The sequence below is a fragment of the Mustela putorius genome, unplaced genomic scaffold, assembly GCF_011764305.1.
Source record: "Mustela putorius furo isolate JIRA1106 unplaced genomic scaffold, ASM1176430v1.1 tig00000743_pilon_pilon_pilon, whole genome shotgun sequence".
NCBI lineage: Eukaryota > Metazoa > Chordata > Mammalia > Carnivora > Mustelidae > Mustela > Mustela putorius.
In genome coordinates, this window is record NW_025421464.1 from 4320816 (window position 1) to 4340896 (window position 20081).

General features: G+C 37.7%; 1 protein-coding gene across 10 annotated transcripts in view; it reads right to left on the reverse strand.

Moving 5' to 3' along the window:
- The window catches only part of NCOA6 (nuclear receptor coactivator 6), a 102647-nt gene that overhangs the window by 56838 nt on the left and 25728 nt on the right, over positions 1–20081 (reverse strand). For 9 of the 10 annotated variants that reach the window (XM_004746578.3, XM_004746583.3, XM_004746582.3 and 6 more), the window contains one exon: positions 3520–3622. The exons of the other annotated variant lie outside the window; for it this stretch is intronic. The gene's annotated coding sequence lies outside the window, so the exon portion shown is untranslated. The remainder of the gene's footprint in view (positions 1–3519; positions 3623–20081) is intronic. 10 annotated transcript variants of the gene reach the window in all.

Below are 20081 nucleotides of genomic sequence, written 5' to 3' on the forward strand. Positions count from 1 at the left end.
CCCAAACCACATCACTAACAGAAAAAAACCCAGAAACTATGTACAATATTAATTGCACAGTATTACCCATGAAATATTCCTGCAGGGGCACCTGGGAGGCTCAGTTGGTTAAGCAACTGCCTTGGGCTCAGGTCATGATCCTGGAGTCCCAGGATTGAGTCTCACATCAGGCTCTTTGCTCAGCGGAGAGTCTACTTCTCCCTCTGACCAGCCCCCCATGCACACTCTCTCTCAAATAAATAAAATCTAAAAAAAAAAAAGAAAGAAAGAAAGAAATATTCCTGTCAAAAATGTTTAACCTGACTCTAACAAGTCTTTATACAGGAGAGAGACAAGAACTTAAATAACTCTGTGAAGAAGTATTCAGACAAATCTAGAGGGTAGGATTTCTAGAGCATAATGGGCTTGGCCTCTTCAGTAAGTAAATGGTCATGAAAGAAGAAAAAGGTGCGTGAAAATATTCTATGTTAAAAGAGATTTAAAAGACTTAAAAATCAAAAGCAGTGTATGGGGGCGCCTGGGTGGCTCAGTGGGTAAAGCCGCTGCCTTCGGCTCAGGTCATGATCTCAGGGTCCTGGGATCGAGCCCCGCATCGGGCTCTCTGCTCAGCAGGGAGCCTGCTTCTTCCTCTCTCTCTCTCTCTGCCTACTTGTGATCTCTCTCTGTCAAATAAATAAATAAATAAAAATCTTAAAAAAAAAAAAAAAGCAGTGTATGGTCTTTTATTTGTTATAAAACAAAACAAAACAAAACATGGGATGCCTGGGTGGCTCAGTGGGTTGAACCTCTGCCTTTGGCTCGGGTCATGGTCTCGAGGTCCTGGGATTGCCTGGGTGGCTCAGTGGGTTAAAGTCTCTGCCTTTGGCTCAAGTCATGATCCCAGAGTTCTGGGATCCAGCCCCACATTGGGCTCTCTGCTCAGCAGGGAGCCTGCTTCCCTTCCTTTCTCTCTGCCTGCCTCTCTGCCCACTTGTGATCTCTCTGTCAAATAAATAAATAAAAATCTTTTAAAAAGTAAATAAAAGTAAAAAAGATTCACCCATCCATCCATTCACTTTGAGAGAGAGAGAGAGAGAGAGAGAGAAAGAGAGCGCGTACAAGCGCAGGGGGAGTGGCAAAGGGAAAGGGAAAGGGAAAGAGAAAGAATCTCAAGTACACTCCCCACTGAGCACAGTGCCTGACAAAGGGCTCAGTCTCTTAACCCTGAGATTATGACCTGAGCTGAAATCAAGTCTCAGATACTTAACTGACACAGCCACCCAGGTACCCTGGGGAATTACTGCTAATTTTGTTAGGTGTGACAATAATGGGGTTATGGACAATGTTTTTACTGTTAAAGAGATGCATATTGAAACACTCTGGGGGGTAAAATGTCATATGCTTATAATTTACTTTAAAATAATTAAGGGGGGGCATCTGTGGGGCTCCATCAGTTACATGTCTGACTTCAGCTTGAGTCATGATCTCAGGGTCCTGGATGGAGCCCCATGTCTGGATCCATGTTTAGCAGGGAGCCTGCTTGTCCCTCTCCCTCTGCTCCTCCTCCTGCTCTCTCGCTCACTCTCACTCTTTCTCTCTCAAATAAATAAAATCTTTAAAAATATATATATATTGAGGAGAAAAACAGATTAAGCAAATATGGCAAAAGGTTAATAAAGGTTAAATATAGATGATGGGTATATAGATGTTCCTTATACTTTTGTTTGTAATATAACTTTATAAAATGTTTGAAATTTTTCGGGGCACCTGGGTGGCTCAGTGGGTTAAAGCCTCTGCCTTTGGCTCAGGTCACGATCCCAGGGTCCTGGGATCGAGCCCCGCATTGGGCTCTCTGCTTAGCAGTGAGCCTGCTTCCCTTCCTCTCTCTCTGCCTGCTTCTCTGCCTACTTGTGATCTCTGTCTGTCAAATAAATAATAAACACAATCTTTAAAAAAATTTTTTTTAAATAAATAAAATGTTTGAAATTTTTCATAATAAAAATTAAAAAAGAAAGAAAGAAAAGAAAAAAGCAAGCATACCAGCAACACAGCCCTGCTCCAAGGTAAAACTCTACCAGACATTGGGAAGGCTTAGAAGCTTACTTATGAACATGTTCCAAATCACAGTAGGATTAAAAATAAATAAATATATTTAAACATATATATTTGTAAATGTGTAAGTTTATATTACTTATAAGTATATAAATTTATATAACATATGTATTATACATATAACCAGCTAATATACACCAGATTTACATTTAAATCTGAAGAGAAAGGGCTGGTGTAGGTAGTTGAATAATGAGAAAAGACTGTCACACGCCTTTCAGATTATCAACTTGACTGCCATCTGAACAAAAGATGATCTATATCAGAAATCACAAACTCACATACTCACAGGGTCAGGCAGATAAAATAAGAGAAGAACACTGGATATTAAATGCATTTGCACATACTGTATGAATGATTTGGGCAATAGAAAATTCACATACCATCTACGCTAAGTAGTCACTGCTCTGCTCCAGCTTATTACTTTAATTTTGGAAGATTGGGAGGCCTTGTGCCAGGCCCAGCACTAGTAGATGTTCTGAATTTTAGGAAAAGACTAAAATCTATTCAGTGAAGTCTCCAGATTTTAAAACAGTTTTACATTTTGGAAAATACTCTGCAGGCTAAATGAAACATTTTAACTGTATAAGGCTCAGGCACCACTTTTCAATTTCTATGACTCACATAACTGACTAGTCCAACACTAGGTCTGGGTAAACTATGCTGGGTTTGGTATAGTGCTAAAGGAGACCAGATATGTAAAATGCATTTCGGGGCACCTGGGTGGCTCAGTGGGTTAAGCCTCTGCCTTCGGCTCAGGTCATGATCTCAGGGTCCTGGGATCGAGTCCCTAATCAGGCTCTGTGCAAAGAGAGGGAGAGGGAACCTGTTTCCTCCTCTCTCTCTCTCTGCCTGCCTCTCTACCTACTTGTGATCTCTGTCAAATAAATGAATAAAATCTTAAAAAATAAAATAAAGTAAAATGCATTTAAATGTTGTGATGTACCAGGATGCCTGGTGGCTCCATCAGTAGAGTGTCTGACTCTTGATTTTGCCTCAGGTCACGATCTCAGGGTCACGAGATGGAGCCCTGCATGGGAATCCTCACTGAGTGTGGGGTCTGCTTGAGATTCTCTCTCCCTCTGCCCTACCCACTTGTGCTCTCTCACTCACAAATAAATAATCTTTAAAAAAAAAATTATGATGTGCCTCCTGACAGGTCTGTGGGCTCTCTAAGAGAAAGAAAAAGAGATCAAGGTCTCAACCCCAGAGGAACAGAAGGTACTCAAACCTCAAACTTAGTGAATTTTGGGCTTCATTAAACATAAAGATGCCTCCCATTAATAGGCTGAAGGACCATTTTCTCCTTTGACAAAATGCCAGATGATGAAGGAAACAGTTTTTTATCTGCAGTGTAACTTTGGTAAAGTCATTCTGTAGTATGGAAATAAGCTGAACCTTAACCACTCTTTTACATAAGATTTCACTCACCAAAAGGTCTTTAATTTTTATCATTTATCCATGTCATCTTCTAAGTCCAAACAAGCTGGCATTTTTAGGGTTGGTATTTCAAGGCAGCGGCCAAATAAAAATTCTAATAAAGAGTGAGAGAGGAAAATAAATTTTCAGTATTATATAGAAATTAGAAATTTCAGAAGTGACGTCTTTGTAATCGAAGTCAATACAAATATCACAAGTTATCATCAAGTCAACTTACACATCTTTAGAGGATATTAAAACAGAGTTTTCATTAACTCTACAAAATATATCTTTTTTCTGAGATTAAACCACTATTCAACAAGCATCTCAAAGAGTATGGAAGCAGAACTCAGGGACATATACCAGCTTCACTTAAGAATTATGAAACTGGGACAAAAAGCCTTAGAGCCCTCCTCCTTTTACTTCCACTTTTATATCTGTCAAATTAAAATGAATTGATAGCATCTATCACACTGTTTTGCAGCTACTTGAAGCCAAAACCAAAATATTTTGTATACATGCTAAATGTAAGACTTGTTCTAACATAATTTCAAAATTCATCTTAAACTCCATTAAGTATAGATTTAAGTTTTTTTCCTATTTTATACATATATCTATACATTTTATTTTTCATTAAATTTTGTTTTTCTAGGGGCGTCTGGGTGGCTCAGTGGGTTAAAGCCTCTGCCTTCAGCTCAGGTCATGATCCCAGGGTCCTGGGATCAAACCCAGCATCGGGCTCTCTGCTCAGCGGGGAGCCTGCTTCCTTCTCTCTCTGCCTGCCTCTCTGTCTACCTGTGATCTCTGTCTGTCAAATAAATAAATAAAATCTTTAAAAAAATTTTTTTGTTGTTTTTCTAAGTATTCTTTATGGTATACATAAGAATTTTGCATGGATACTGCTTAACTTTGTCGTGCTTCAGAAAAAATTCTCACTTAAGGTAATATCAGTGTACAACATCTTCAACTTGGCTGTTATGGTTTTACATTATCACCAAATATTGATTTTATAATCTCAAAATTTTAGATGGATATATGTATTACATATTAATAATTATTAGAGAAAAAACTATGACTTAATTATTTTTTATTTTAAGAAAAAGCCATCTTTTTAAGTCTCCATGGAACGTTAACAAAAACTGACCTTAAGAGAGGCCAAAGAAAATCCCTATAGAGTAGGGGATTAAAAGTACACTTATCTTGATGAGCAATGAGTAATACATGGAATTGCTGAACCACTACATTATATACCTGAAACAAATGTAACACTGTATGCTAACTATACTAGAATTAAAAAAAAAAACAAAAAAAAAACCTTGATAAATCCAAAAGTAACAGTGGGATAATATCCTGATGACAATGCACTTAATGAAATTATAAACATAAAAATAAAATAAAATAAAATAATGAAGGCCTTTAAAACAACAACAAAACCCTTGGACTTTGGCTAAAAACGAAATCAATACTGCAACATTTCTAGAAAATGCCTAAATAAGGAAAATGTGACATATTAGAACCTAAAGAATATAGCTGAACCAGTAAAGAAGAAAATTCATAAATATGTACGAATCAGGGAAAAGGGACCAAAAAAAAAAAAAAGAAAGAAAGAAATCTGACTCCACATCTAACTCAAAAAGTCAGGGAAAAAACCAGGAAGGTGAACTCAAAGAAATCAAAATGAAGGAATTAGGGAACCTGGGTGGCTCAGTGGGTTAAAGCCTCTGCCTTTGACTCAGGTCATGATCCTGGGGTCCTGGGATCCAGCGACCCCCCCACACCACCCCCCCATTGGGCTCTCTGCTCAGCGGGAAGCCTGCTTCCCTTCCTTTCTCTCTGCCTGCCTCTCTGCCTACTTGTGATCTCTGTCAAATAAATAAATAAAATCTTAAAAAAAAAAAAGAAGGAATTAAACACAGCTAAAAGCAGAAAATAGAAAAACAGCAGAATAAATCAATCTAACAACTGGTACATTGGAGGAAAATCAATAAAATAATTAAACCACTAGCTAATCTAGTAAGTAAAAAGGGAGAAAGTCCAAATATATAAAATATGAGATAAGTAACCACAAAAACAAAGGAAATTAAAAGGACCTTAGAGACTATTTTCTTCAAGCTTTTGCTCAATTTATCTATGTAAATATGGTATGCCCCCCAAAAGAACCACACACAGATTTAATGAAAATATTAACCTTTTAAAGAGCAGATAAATCAGTGATCTGAAACTATTCCAGAGCATGCCAAAAAAAAAAAAAAAAAAAAAGAGAGAGAGAGAGAGAGAGAGAAAGAAAAAAGAAAACTTCCTAAGTCTTTTTATGAAGCAAATATAACAAGAGTATTAAAAGCTGATACAGGGGTGCCTGAGTGGGTCAGTCAGTTAAGTGTCTGCCTTCTGCTAGGTTGTGATCCCAGGGTCCTGGGATGGAGCCCATGTCAGGTTCCCTGCTCACAAGGAACCTGCTTCTCCCTCTGCTCCCTGCTCAAGCACCCTCTCTCTCAGATAAAAAAATAAAATCTTCAAAAAATAAAAAGCGGATACAACTGCAGGCAGAAAGCTATAGATCAGTCTCTCTTATATTGATGCAAGATTCTAAATCAAACTTTAAATAGAATACAACCATACATTAGAAGCATAATGCATCAAAATTAAGTGGAGTTTGGTCTAGGAATGCAAGGAAGGATCACTATGAGGAAACTAAGGGAAAAAGAAAAAAATATCTCCACAGATATTAAAAGCCACCCGACAAAATTCAACACTTCCTGATTTAAAAAAAGAAAAAATCAAATAGGGGCACCTGGGTGGCTCAGCTGGTTGGGTGGCTAGCTCTTGATTTTGGCTCAGGTTATGATCTCAGGGTCCTGGGAATAAGCCCTGTGTCCGGCTCCATGCTCACCACGGAGTCTGCTAGAGGATTCTTCCTCCTTATCCTTCTGCCCCTTCCCCCAGATCACATACACGCTCACTCTCTCTAAAATAAAAAAAAAATTTTAAGAAATCAAATAGGAATATACAAATACTTCCTTGGCATGACAAAATATCTTTTTAGTCCTAAAGTCAGCAGCTTGCTTAGTAGAAAAAAGTTGGGAAGACAGATATCCATTATGTGTTATTAAACACTATGCCAAAAGTATAAAATCAGTTAAATGAAACAAGATTAATAATAGTAAAAAAAAATGGGAAGAAGAGTATAGAACTATCACTATTAGCAGATGATATATATTTGTATTCTCAAACATCTTAGAAAGTCAACCAAGAAAAATAAGAAAATTCAGTAAAGTAGAATGGTACAAAATATACAGAAAGCAACAGTTTTTATTACACATGCAATCAATCACCAGTAGGTGGGGGAAAATCTAATTAATAACAGCAATAAAAAATAAAATATTTAGGAATAAACTAAAAAGAAAATGCAGAACTACAAGATGAAATTTTTAACACACTAATGAAAGATCCAAATATAAAAGACTTGAACAAATGAAATGACATGCCAAATTCCTAGAAAATAAGACTTCTAAATAGCAATTCACCATAATTTAGAATTTAATAATCCCAATAAAAAATGCTAACTTTTTTTTAATGGACAAATTGACTTTAAAATTCATATGGAAAGAAAAAGAAAGAAAAAAAAAACTCTGAAAAATAAGAGTAGTAAGAGGGTAAATTCTATCAGATACCAAAACACAATGCCCCAATAATTAAAACTCTGTAGTATTGGCACATAAACTAATGGGAGACCAAAAGAAGACTAAAATCCCCCAAACTGATGAAAATGGATATGGAATTTTAATGTCTCATAAAGGTGGAAAAATTTGATTTTTTCAGTAAATGGGAGCAGGTAGCCACCTAGGGAAAAAACAAAATTAGAGCTACACCTCATATCATCAGAACTTCAAATGGACCCAAAACTTCAATGTAACAAACCCTACAAGTATTAGAAGAAAATACAGAAGAAATCTTTATAACTTTGGAGTTGGTAAGGATTTTCTAACCATGACTCAAAATTCAAAGCCATTAAAAAAACTGATAAATTTGAATACATAGAAATCAAAGAATTCTGCAAAGCAAAAAACACCATAAGCAAAACAAAACCCCAACAAACAAAATGACAAAGTAAGAAAAATATATTAGCAATCGTATCACTGAAGAAAGAGCAAATCTCCCATATATAAACATACTATAGAAAAAAAAACATAGGTTTGTATGTGTGTGTGTGTGTGTGTGTGTGTATGCATGCATGTGCATATATATATAAAATAAAGAGAACAGTAATTTGGACAAAGTATTGTGCCCAGGGGCGCCTGGGTGGCTCAGTGGGTTAAAACCTCTGCCTTCGGCTCAGGTCATGATCCCAGGGTCCTGGGATCGAGCCCCACATCGGGCTGTCTGCTCCGCGGAGAGCCTGTTTCCTCCTCTCTATCTCTGCCTGCCTCTCTGCCTACTTGTGATCTCTGTCTGTCAAATGAATGAATAAAATCTTTAAAAAAAAAAAAAGTATTGTGCCCAAAAATGGACATAGAATATGATCATAAAATTCACAGAAAAGGAAATACAAATGAACTTTAAACATACGAAAAAATATTCAACCTCACACGTAAGAAAAATTTTTTTTCACTCACCAGATTACAAAAATCCAAAAACCTAATAATACATTCTTCTGACAAGGTTATAGGAAAACAGACACTCTCATTCATTGCTAGTGGCAGTCTAACATCAGCAATTAGGTACTATCTATCAAAATTATAATTATATATACCATAATGAAACAATATAACTTCTGGGTAGTGATCCAGTCCAACAAGTACACCTGTTCCCACAGTAGATGACATATATACAAGGTTATTCACTAAAGCATTGTTTGCTATAGCAAGATAGGAAATTACCCAAATGTCCACCTGATTAAATTATAGTACATCTAATAAAAATGAAATGCAGCAAGAATAAGGATGCTCTCTATGCAGTGATATGGAATAATCTCCAAGATACATTGTTGAGAGAAGAAAAAACAAGGAGTAAAACATTGACTACAGTATGCTACTTCTGGCAAGAAAAGAAGAGAAAAATATCTTTTATATGTTAGTATCAAAACAAAATACTCTAGGGATGCCTGGGTAGTTCAGTAGGTTAAGCGTCTGCCTTTGGCTCAGATCATGATCCCGGGGTGCTGGGGTCAAGTCCCACATCGGGCTCCTTGCTGGATGGCGAGCCTGCTTCTTCCTCTATCCCTCCCTCTGTTTGTGTTCTCTCTTTTTCTCTCACACACACAAATGAATAAAATCCTTAAAAAAAAAAAAAGCTAGAAAGAAATATTTTTTAAAAATAGAAATTATTATCTTCATGGTAAATTTTTTTTTTAAGATTTTATTTATTTATTTGAGAGAGAGACAGTGAGAGAGAGCATGAGCGAGGAGAAGGTCAGAGGGAGAAGCAGACTCCCCGTGGAGCTGGGAGCCTGATGCGGGACTCGATCCCAGGACTCCGGGATCATGACCTGAGCTGAAGGCAGTCGTCCAACCAACTGAGCCACCCAGGCGTCCCCTTCATGGTAAATTTTTAAAAATCATGTTGTACCAGAAGGCAAAAGAAGCACTCAGACCAATAGGGAGCATGTCACAAGGACCCAGAAGCCAGTTTTAGCAAATTTGAGATAATTTAAGAACTAAAAATAATAATGACTAAAAATCATGATAATATCATGAATAAACAAGAATCCACAAATACATAGTAATAGATAGCTCAGATAATTTTTAAAAATTTCTTAGAAAGTTACCTTTAGGAGTTAACTATGACATCAACTCCTTACTCTGAAGACTGATAAAGAAAAAGAATGAAGCAAAGAATTTACTTCTTTTAAGAAAGGTTCATCCTTGGTAGAAAGGGAAAGCTCTCCTTTACATTAGAATGCTAGTTAATAAATGCAGAAGGAAAGAATTTTTAAAATCATCATTGTGCAACCTCCAATGAAATAAGTGATTCATTCAGGCAAGGATGATCAAGGGGTGCTAAAAATCATCTTGTGAAAATTGTTGGGAAACAGAAGATTTGCATGGTGCTAAAGGATTATTCCACAGATTAATTCCTAATTGCAAAAGGAAAACAATACTTCACAATGGAAAGCTACGATAGTTACCAGTTTAACCTGGTGATCAAACTCAGTAACAACGAGAGTGAGACCTTTTATTTATGACTCCTGAAGTGATGTAACTGAAGTGCCAGTCATCATCTACAATGTATCATTACCCAAAATGCCTAACCTAGGTCTAAACACATCTTTAAACCTAATTTCTCCTTTATAGGAAATTCAGGAGAAAGAGCAATGAGAACGATTGCAAGAAGTATTCTATTACATGAAGAAATAACCAGATCTAGAATGTGGGACTTGCTACAATCAAACTGATCTGGTCTCTTCAAAACCCAAAATCTTAAGGGAAGAGAGAGAGGGGGAAGATACAGTTCTCAATTAAAAGACTTCAGAAATATAACCACCAAATGCAATGCATGAATGTTACTTAGACCCACTTCGAAGAAAAGAGCCAGAACATCTTTTTTTAGATAGTGGGAAAAACTGAATGTGAAGTACTAGAAGATATTAAAATATTCTTAAAAACATTCTTGGGTGGGGACGCCTGGGTGGCTCAGTTGGTTGGACGACTGCCTTAGGCTCAGGTCATGATCCCGGAGTCCCGGGATCGAGTCCCGCATCGGGCTCCCAGCTCCATGGGGAGTCTGCTTCTCCCTCTGACCTCCTCGCTCATGCTCTCTCTCACTGTCTCTCTCTCTCTCTCAAATAAATAAATAAAATCTTTAAAAAACAAACAAACAAAAAAAAACCAACATTCTTGGGTGTGAGGAGCCTGGGTGGCTCAGATGGGTTTAGCCTCCCGCTCTTGGTTTCGGCTCAGATCACGATATCAGGGTGTTAAGATCGAGCCCCCTGTTGGGCTCGCCCTGTTAGGCTCCCCTTGTTGGGCTCCCCACTTGGCCAGGAGTCTGGTTGAGATTCTCTTCCTCTGCCCCTTCCTCCACATGGGCACGTGCATGTGGGTGCTAATAAATAATTACTGGATTCCGTGAGGGGGAGGAGAAAGAAAGAGGACTAGAAGATATAGTTGAACAAGTTCTCCATGAAAATTTTCCCAATCTGGCGAATGGAACCAGTATTCGTGTACTAGAGGCAGAAAGGTCTCCCCTGCCCGCAAGATCATAGAATCTAGAAAGACCTCGAAACATCTGATTGTGAAAATGATGAATCATAATTTTAGACAGGAGCTCTTGAAAGCAGCTAGGGGGAAGAAATTCCTTACATACAGAGGAAAGGCCATCAGAATAACATTAGACCTGTCCACAGAAACTTGGCAAGCCAGAAAGGGCTGGCAAGATGTATTCAGGGCACTAAATGAGAAGAACATGCAGCCAAGAATACTTTATCCAGCAAGACTGACATTCAAAATGGATGGAGAGATAAAGAGTTTCCAAGACCGGCAAGGCTTAAAAGAGTATGTGACCACCAAACCGGCACTGCAAGAAATATGAAGGGGGGTTCTATAAAAGAGGAAAAAACCCAAGAATATCACTGAACAGAAATATATAGAGACAATCTATAGAAACAAAAGACTTCCCAGGTAACACAATGTCAATAAAAACGTATCTCTCAATAATCACTCTCAATGTGAATGGTCTAAATGCGCCCATAAAACGAAACAGGGTTGCAGATTGGACAAAATGACAGGATCCATCCAAATGTTGTCTATAAGAGACCCATTCTGAACCTAAGGATACATCCAGACTGAAAGTGAAGGGATGGAGAAGCATCTTTCATGCCAATGGGCCTGAAAAGAAGGCTGGGGTAGCGATTCCCCTATCAGATAAATTAGATTTTAAACTAAAGACTGCAGTCAGAAATACAGAAGGACACTTCATAATTCTTAAAGGGACTATACACCAAGAAGATCTAACAATTGTAAATATTTATGCCCCCAATATGGCAGCAGCCAATTACATAAGAAAACTGTTCATCAAGATAAAGAGTCATACTGATATGAATACATTAATAAGAAGAGATCTTGACACGCCACTCTCACTAACAGATCATCATCCAAGCAGAAAATCAATAAAGAAACAAGACCATTGAATGACACATTGGACCAGATGGACCTCACAGAAATGTACAGAACATTCCACCCTAAAACAAAAGAATACTCATTCTCCTTGAGTGCACATGGAAACTTCTCTAGAATAGATCACATACTGGGTCACAAATCAGGGCTCAACAGATACCAAAAGACTGAGATTATTCCCTGCATATTCTCAGATCATAATGCTTTGAAACTGGAGCTCAACCACAAGAAAAAGTTTGGAAGGAATTCGAACACCTGGAAGTTAAAGACCACCTTGCTTAAGAATGCTTGGATCAACAGGAAATCAAAGAACTTAAACAATCCACAGAAACCAATGAGAATGAAGACACTTTGGTCCAAAACCTACGAGATATAGCAAAGGCAGTCCTAAGGGGGAAATACATAGCCATTCAAGCCTCCCTCAAAAAAATTGAGAAACCCAGAATACACCAGCTATCTCTACACCTTAAAGAACTGGCGAATCAACAATAAATTAAGCCAACTCTACACACAAGAAGGGAAATAATCAAGATTAGAGCAGAGATCAATGAGATAGAAACTAGAGATAACAGTAGAATGCATCAATGAAACTAGAAGCTGGGTTTTGTTTTTTTTTGAAGAATCAGTAAGATCAATAAACCATTGGCCAAACTAATCCAAAAGAAAAGAGAGAAGGCCCAAATTAATAACATTATGAATGAAAAGGAAGAGATCACAATTAACACCAAGGAAATAGAAACAATCATCAGAAATTATTATCCACAGTTATATGCCAGTAAGTTGGCAACCTAGATGAAATGGATGCATTCCTGGAAAACTATAAACTTCCAAAATTGAGCCAGGAAGAAATTGACAACCTGAATAGACCGATATCTAGTAATGAGATTGAAGCAGCGATCAAAATCCTCCCAAAAAACAAGAGCCCAGGACCTGACGGATTCCCTGGGGAATTCAACCAAACTTTCAAAGAAGAAATAACACCTATTCTCCTGAAGCTGCTTCAAAAAATTGAAGCAGAAGGAAAACTTCCAGACTCTTTTTCTGAAGCCAGCATTACCCTGATCCCCAAACCAGGCCAAGACCCCATCAAAAAGGAGAATTTCAGACCAATATCCCTGATGAATATGGATGCTAGGATTCTCAACAAGATCCTAGCTAATAATATCCCACAACACATTAAAAAGATTATCCATCATGACCAGGTGGGATTCATCCCTGGGTTTCAAGGATGGTTCAACATTCGCAAATCAATCAATGTGACAGAACCAATCAATAAGAAAAGAGAGAAGAACCACATGGTCCTCTCAATTGATGCAGAAAAAACATTTGACAAAATCCAGCATCCATTCCTGGTTAAAACGCTTCCAAGTATAGGGATAGAGGGAACACTCCTCAACTTCATAAAGTCTATCTATGAAAAACCCACAGCAAATATCATCCTCAATGGGAAAAAGCTCATAGCCTTCCCGTTGAGATCAGGAACACAACAAGGATGCCCACTCTCACCACTCTTGTTCAACATAGTATTAGAAGTCCTAGCAACAGCAATCAGACAACAAAGAGAAATAAAAGGTATTCAAATTGGCAACCGAAGAAGTCAAACTCTCTGCACCTGGGTGGCTCAGTGGGTTAATCAGGTCATGATCTCAGGGTCCTGGGATTGAGTCCCACATCGGGCTCTCTGCTCAGCAGGGAGCCTGCTTCTCTCTCTCTCTCTCTCTGCCTGCCTCTCCGTCTACTTGTGATTTCTCTCTGTTAAATAAATAAATAAAATCTTAAAAAAAAAAAAAAAAAGAAGTCAAACTCTCTCTCTTCACAGAAGACATGATACTTTATATGGAAAACCCAAAAGACTCCACCCCCAAACTACTAGAACTCATACAACAATTCAGTAATGTGGCAGGATACAAAGTCAATGTACAGAAATCAGTTGCTTTCTTATACACTAACAATGAAAATACAGAAAGGGAAATTAGAGAATCGATTCCATTTACTATAGTACCAAGAACCATAAGACACCTGGGAATAAACCTAACCAAAGAGGTAAAGGATCTGTACTTGAGGAACTACAGAACACTCATGAAAGAAATTGAAGAAGACATAAAAAGATGGGAAGACCATTTCATGCTCATGGATCAGAAAAATAAACATTGTTAAAATCTCTATACTGCCTAGAGCAATCTATACTTTCTTTCAATGCCATTCCGATCAAAATTCCACTGGCATTTTTCAAAGAGCTGGAGCAAACAATGCTAAAAAAAATCTTATAAAACAAAAATGGGGTGCCTGTGTGGCTCAGTTGGTTAAGCATCTGACTTTGGCTCAGGTCATGATCTCAGGTCCTGGGATCCAGCCCCATGAGTCTTGTCTTTTAACCTCAGGTTCAGGGTTTCTTCCACCATATACCAAACTCTCTCTCTCTTTTTTTTTTTTTATTAAAAGATTTTGTTTATTTATTTATTTGACAGACAGAGATCACAAGTAGGCAGACAGAGAGAGAGGAGGAAGCAGGCTCTCTGCCGAGCAGAGAGCCCGATGTGGGGTTTGCTCCCAGGACTCTGGGATCATGACCTGAGCCAAAGGCAGAGGCTTTAACCCACTGAGCCACTCAGGCGCCCCCCAAACTCTCTTCTTATCAGGGCGACTCTACCCTACTCATAGTGTACAAGTGGCAGAAACATCAGAACCAAGTGATCTCATTTATTTCAGGCCAATACACACTAATTAGAAGTGTCTCAACTACTCTAAAATGACTGAAGTCAGAATATTTGAGATCAAATGAGTTTATGCTTTGAAAGAACTTGAGTAGTTCTCAACTTTGGCTACACATTATAATTATTTGGGAAACTTTAAAAAATAATGCCTTAGTCATACTAGGTCTGCACTGTGGCCTGAGCACTGGGCACTGAAACACTATCCAGGTGATTATAATATGAGGCCAAAGTCTAGAACCACACTTTTCAAACATTATTTAATTTACCTTATATGAAGAAACTGAGTCAGGTGGGGAATGTAGCTTAAGAATTTGCTCCAAGAAAGTGATGAAATGAAAGCTTTTCCTTCTTTTCCTTATTATAAAATTTGACGGTTTCTTTAAATTTGTTTTTTAATATAATACAGACCAAATTATTTGTGAGAAAATCAAATAAAACACTAAATAGAATCTAAAAGTGAACTATACCATCTCGGTATTCCAACCATCTCGGCTTTCTTCTATGCCCTTGGGAGTCCCATTTCTATGTCCTTTCTATGACCCTGGAGTCCCTTAAACCCTTCTTAGCTTCCATGTTGTCATTTAGAAAACAATGGCCCAACATATTCCAGATCTAGGGACACTACGATTATTTTAATCCTTGGCTATTTGACTTCAGCATTAATCATATTTTCCTGAGGAACTGGAAATCATTTGGTCAATATCTCTCTTTATTCTTCCATTAGTGGCTGTTTTCTGCACTATTCTCTCAGCTTCCTCCTTTCAAAAATTTAATCCAAGCTGTAAATTAAAACAGAGGCTACCTAACAACACCTGGTTCATCTCTATCATTGCCTCCACCCCAATTTTTCATTGGTATTTTCACTGGTGTACTTAAGGAAACAAAGAGAGTCAAAGATACTAACAATTCTGGAAATTAGGACTGTACAGCTCAAAGAACTGTTGGACTCAAACATTACTTTCCTGCCCAAAGAAGGAATGGGGCTTGAAATACAACAAAAGAGCTAGGTAGGCAGGTAACAGATTTCTAACCCCCACATGTCATACCACCTCCTCCAACACGTGCTCTAAAACAGCTTTTTCCAGAGGTACCTAGGTGGCTCAGTCAGCTGAGTGTCTGACTCTTGGTTTCAGCTCAGGTCCTAATCTCAGGGTTGTGAGATCGAGCCCTGCATCTGCTTTCTGCTCAGCACAGAATCTGCTTGGGATTTTCTCCCTCCCTCTCCCTCTGCCCCACCCCGCCCCCTGTGCTCACTCTCTCTGGCTCTCAAATAAAAAAAATCTCTTTAAAAAAAAAAAAGCTCTCTCCAGAGCTAGCAAAGGCAGAGGTGTTATGTACCACACTGGTGTTATGTACCACACTACCATGACAGACCCACTTAGAACAGTCAGCACTATTACATGCCCATGGCTTTCCCTCTCTACTTCAGGTTCTATAATACACAAAGTAGTACACACATCTTGGAATTTGAAGACAGATACAGAAGACGTGAGCAAGCATAAGCCCTAGGAGCATTACATTCAGGAACCACAGGTATTTGTAGCTTAGGCTTCAAATTATCAAAAAAAAATTCTTTTCCAAAGTCAAATTACCCATGCCTGTGATCCCCCTGTCCCCCTTGGGCCCTGTCCCCTCAATTAAGTAGGAGGCACATTAATGACTGTTAGATACAACAAGTATTTCAAAACTATGGGCACCAAATAGTCCTTTACTTTAACATCTGAAAGGACAATTTACAGTACCTACTTGTTGGTGCCTATCTATCCTGTTTATTTGGTAGGTGCTAGACTTATATATCCCTCTCCTTTTTCAAGGAAGAGTAACTGAGGGGATGTGACATTCCACAGCATAAGAGAAACTCTGCATTTGTAATTCAGAAAGTGAATATGTAAGGAGGAACAGGTTAAATTTTAAACATCAACTACATTATTCTCAACAAATGTGATAAAACACTGAAGTGAGAAATCAAAGTCCATGGACAGGAATGAAAAGAAGTAATTGAAATGCAAAAGTGGAAGTTAGAGAGGGGAAAAAGCAAAGGAAAAATAATTTAAAAAGTAAATATGCCAACTCAGATTTCAAATCTTTCCTAGAAGTTGTGAAGAGTAGAATACTTAATTAGATGTATGGGGATGACAAATTTAAGAAATTTCCATAATAGAGATGGAAAGGACAAAGTAGTGGAAACTATGAGAGAAGACTGATAAGGAGAGAAGAGAGAAATAACTTTCAAATAATAGTTATCTCTGAAACAAATAAACAGAAACCATAATCAAAGTTTTTGTTTTTGTTTTTGTTTAAGTAGGCTCCATGCCCAGCATGGAATCTGAACTCACAATGTGAGATCCAGTCGCATGCTCTACCCACTGAGCCAGCCAGGAGCCCCAATAATCAAAGGTTTTTAGAAAGGAAAATGAATACTTTCCCAAGTCAAAGAATGTTCTGCATCTCTAGCTCAAAAGAGCTCACAAAATACCAGGCAACTAATGAACTAGTGTTCAGAATCACTGAACACTACATCAGAAACTAATGAGGTACTATATATTGGCTAATTGAATTAAAAAAAAATGGGCAAAATTACTGAAAAGATAGTGACAACTAGATTTTTTCTGGTGAACCTTTTAGATTTCGAGCTTCTTTGTCACAATCAACTGACAAAGAAAAAGAGAAGTCATAGAGAACCAAAAATCAGGTTGGCCTTAGATTTCTCTGTAAGACCAGAAGACAATGGCAAAATAGCAAAGAAGAGGAAAATAATGTGACATAGTAATTCTGCCCTCTCCCTGACCAAGACATCATTCAGTGTGAAATTAAATATAAAGACAGTTTCATCTAGTACTTTTCATAAAAATATTATCTGAATGATAACCAAAAACAAAGACCTTGAGAAGGGATTAAACATAGAACAAAGTCTAAAAAATTGTTATAAATGTGATTAGCACCAATGCTATTTTTTTAAATCATACAGTAAACTTCTAATTGTTTAGGTAGAGTTCTGCTACCTCTTACTGCCTTCCATTCTACTTCAAAAGTCTATCAAATGTTCAGGTACTTAACAGCCTTCAACTCCCTTCTAACCACAGGGCTAAATGTGTTTTTCCTATTCAGCTTCATAGCCTCCATAGGAAGATAAGCTCTGAGCACAAATAAAGAGTGTGAATTCTGGGCCTTTGATATCCAACACCCAGGAAGTGTCTATAAAGGTACAAGATCATCCCTACTCTCGTTACATAGCCATCAGGGATTGGCTACTTACCATGTCTACTCCCTCACAGCCATTCTGCATGATGATTAACACTAACCCCATCCCTAACTCATAACCCTAATACTATCTTAATCACCTTATTAAGGAATGGAATATTATGCTCCTTATCCTTAACAATTAACTATATCAATTACTTGGTATTGTGATTGATTTTTTTTCTTTCCATATTACTTTTTAATTTAGTCAACGTTGCTTTTTTATTGAATAAAGAGTACTGAATAAATGCTACTTTTTATAAAATATTGAAAAGATCTATAAAATATGAAATAAAGATGAACTATTACTAATCATCATCTTCATCTGAGTACTATCAACTAGTATGTTAATATGCTCAACAATTCTGTTGTTAATTTAATGGGATAAATCCACCTATAATAGGGTAAAGAGTTTTAGTCTAGGGTCGAGGTGCTTTGTCTGTTCTAGATATCTCATAAAATAGAAACCATATAATAACTGGTATTTTGTGACTATCTTCTTTCACTTAGCAATAGTATTTTCTTTTTTTTTTTTTAAAGATTTTATTTATTTATTTGACAGAGAGAGATCACAAGTAGGCAGAGAGGCAGGCAGAGAGAGAGAGGAGGAAGCAGGCTCCCTGCTGAGCAGAGAGCCCGATGCGGGACTCGATCCCAGGACCCTGAGATCATGACCTGAGCCGAAGGCAGCGGCTTAACCCACTGAGCCACCCAGGCGCCCAGCAATAGTATTTTCAAGTGTTGTAGCAATTAACAGTTACTTAAATTACCAAACAATACTCCTCACCAAAAAATATCAGATTTCCATTTCCATTCATTTATCAGTTGATAGACATTTGATTTGCCTCCACTTTTCACTATTATGAATAATGCTGCTATGAATATTTGTATACAAGTTGGTTTTTTTTAAAGATTTTATTTAATTATTTGACAGAGAGAGCCCAAGCAGGGGGAGCAGCAGGCAGAGGCAGAGGTAGAAGCAGACTCCCCACAGGGAGCCTGACATGGGGCTCAATCCCAGGACTTTAGGATCATGACCCAAGCCGAAGGCAGCCACTTACCCAACTGAGCCACCCAGAACCCCCATATACAAGTTTTTGTGTGGATGTTTTCATTTCTCTTGGGTATGTATGTGTACACACACACACACACCCTAGGAGTAAAACTACTGGGTCACATGTTCTATGTTTAACCTTTTGAGGAACTGCCAAACTGTTTTACAAAGCTGTTACACCATTTTATGTTCCAACCAGCAATGTACAAGGGTTCCAATTTCTCTGCATCCTCACCAACACTTGTTACTACTTTTCTGATTATAGCTATACTGGTGGGTATGAAATAGTATCTCATTGTGATTTTGATTTACATTTCCCTAGTGCCAAATGGTGTTGAGCATATTTTCATGTTTATTTGACACTAGCATGATTTGTTTGGGAGAAATATCTATTCAAATTCTTTGCCAACTTTTTTTTAAAAAATTGGGATATTTGACTATTACTGAATTATATGAGTTATTTTATTTTTAAGATTTTATTTATTTATTTATTTGTCAGAGAGAGAGAGAGAGAGAATGCACGCACAAGCAGGCAGGGAGAGAAGCATGTTCCCCACTGAGCAAGGAGCCCCATGTGGGACTTGATCCCAGGACCCTGGGATCATGACCTGAGCCGAAGGCAGCAGCTTAACCGACTGAGCCATCCAGGTGACCCATATATGAGTTCTCGATATATATTTTTCTAATCTTTAACATTTTATCATTCTTTTATTTTTATCCCAGTATAATTAACATACAATATTATATTAGTTTCAAGTGTACAATATAGTGATTCACTAATTCTATACATTACTCAGTGATCATCAAAATAAGTGTATTCTTTTTTTTTTTTTTTTTTTTTTTTAAAGATTTTATTTATTTATTTGACAGAGAGAGATCACAAGTAGGCAGAGAGGCAGGCAGAGAGAGAGAGGAGGAAGCAGGCTCCCTGCTGAGCAGAGAGCCCGATGCGGGACTCGATCCCAGGACCCTGAGATCATGACCTGAGCCGAAGGCAGCGGCTTAACCCACTGAGCCACCCAGGCGCCCCAAAATAAGTGTATTCTTAATCCCCTTCACTTATTTCAGCCATCTATCCATCCCCCCCATCCCCGTGACTACCAGTATATTCTCTACATTTAAGAGTCTGTCTTTTTCCTTTGTTCATTTGTTTTGTTTCTTAAATTCCACATTTGAATGAAACCATATGGTATTTGTTATTCTCTGACTGACTTATTTCACTTAGCACTGTACCCTCTAGATCCATCCATGTTGTTGCAAATGTTAAAATTTCATTTTTTATAGAAAATATTCTGTTGTGTATATAGATCACATCTTTACTCACTCATCTACTTTTTAAAAAGATTTATTTGAAAGAGAAAAACAAAGAGAGCGAGAGAGCCGGGGGAGGGGCAACAGGGACAGGGAGAGAGATTTTTTTTTTTTAAAGATTTTATTTATTTATTTGACAGAAAG